Genomic DNA, 1,948 nt, shown 5'->3' with positions numbered 1-1,948 from the left:
AGGCCAGATGGAGGACTTGGCTTTATTTATTTATTACTTTCTTATTTGGGGCTGTGCTGGGTCTTCATTGCCATGTGTGGGCTTTCTCTAGTTGTGGTGAGTGGGGGCTACTCTCCAGTTGAGGTGGGTGGGCTTCTCGCAGTGGGTGGGCTTCTCATGGTGAGGGCTTCTCTTGTTGGACCACTTGTTTTTTAACTCTTTCCTTCACCTCTAGGTAAACCCACTGGGGGCTTGGATGCTTGCCAGACTGCCCAACCATTTAGATCTTTTCTGTCTTTCCTCTGTAACTGTTACTTTCTTAACACTTTCTCTCCATTTTCTTTTTCCCTTTCAGTTGGAAGTATGACCTAGAAATCTGTATTAGTTTCTTACGGCTGCTGTAGCAAATTCCCACTTTAAGCCACAACTGAGTGACTGAAAGCAACAGAAATTTATTGACTTGTTCACTCAGGAAGCCAGAAACCCCAGATCGAAATATCATCAGGGTCATGCTCCCTCTGAAAGCTCTGGGTAGGAATTCTTCTTTGCTTTTTCCCAGCTTCTGGTGGCTCTTGGCAATGCTTGGTGTTCCTTGGCTTGTAGCTACATCACTGTAATTTTCTTCCCCTTGGTTATATGGCCTTCTTCCTATGTGTGTGTCTCTTTGAACCCCCTTCTCTCTTCTTCACCAATAATTGAACTTAGGCTCTGCTCTAATTTGGTATAACTTCATCTTAATTAAATACTTCTTCAAAAATCCCATTTCCAAATAAGGCCACTCAGGTGGTTCTGAGTAGACATGAATTTTGAGCTCATACTCAACCCACTCCAGCCTCTTTAATCTGATTTTCAGCTTGGTCAGTTCTGTCTTTAGCACCTCAGATGTAGATTTCATCTTTGCACTGCATCCTTGTTTTGTTTTGTTTTTGCTGGCTTTCGTTGTCTCAGCCCATCTCTTTATCTCAGCCTTTTCTCCTAGGATCTCAGCCTCACCTGAGGCTCCTTGGCCCTTTTCAAGAGAGGCCACGTCTTCTTCTGAGACCCCCTGCAAATGATTCCTGACAATCTCCTTCTGCTTAATGGATAAAGTAATTTTCAGAGCAATTCCCCTCTCCCAAGATTTCCTTGCAGTGTGACATTTCTCTGTGGCTGTAGATTTTTCATGTGTCTTTTATGTGAGGGTGGCTTTCCCCCTCTACTAACTCATCCTTTATAGAGACAGATTCCATCTACCCAGACCCTACATGTGTCCACAGTGGGGGGTGTGGATTACCTTTGATAAGGTGTCTGGAGAGCTAAAACTACAGGATGTGGGGAGATACCTAACTCCTCGCCCCATCTCTGATATGCAGCTGGCATCTGAGGGTCTAGCTCTGCTGAGCTGGGTGAGACCTTCTCCTGTCCTCTCCTCTCGGCTCTACAGGGAGGAACATCTGTGCTTTGAATAGTGGCTCGCATTCAAACCAGCCTGATCAGAATCACTCACCGATGTTTTCACAGTTGGAGATGCCTGGGTCCCATCCCTGAAGAGTCTGAGTGAGTACATTCCAGGAGGGGCTGGGTAATCTGCGTTTGTGACAGTTCCCCAAAGGACGCTAAGATGCAGCCAAGACTGGGAACCACGTTAGCACCATGACTTGTTCAAGTTTGTTTACCCTGAGGGGCTGTGAGCTGTAGAACAACGATGCACATTCTTCCCCAGCAGGTTCATCAGTGCCAGGCAGTGTCTATGCACTTCACGTATGTTAATCCTCACGCCAACCCTACAAGGTGAGTACTATCATTATCCCCATTTTATAGACGGGGAAACTGAGGCACAGAGAAGTCTCGTAGCTAATAAGTTGAGCCAGAACCTGGCTGTTTCATCTTAAACAATACTCAGCTTCTCCCTCCGTGACTGCACAGCTGGTGTCCGACTTGCTCATCCTGGAAGCCTCAGTCCCCACGTGACATACAGCGGGTGCTCCAT

The sequence above is a fragment of the Giraffa tippelskirchi genome, chromosome 12 (assembly GCF_054371585.1).
Source record: "Giraffa tippelskirchi isolate mGirTip1 chromosome 12, T2T-mGirTip1v1.2.pri, whole genome shotgun sequence".
Taxonomy (NCBI): domain Eukaryota; kingdom Metazoa; phylum Chordata; class Mammalia; order Artiodactyla; family Giraffidae; genus Giraffa; species Giraffa tippelskirchi.
This window is presented reverse-complemented; position numbering follows the sequence as displayed.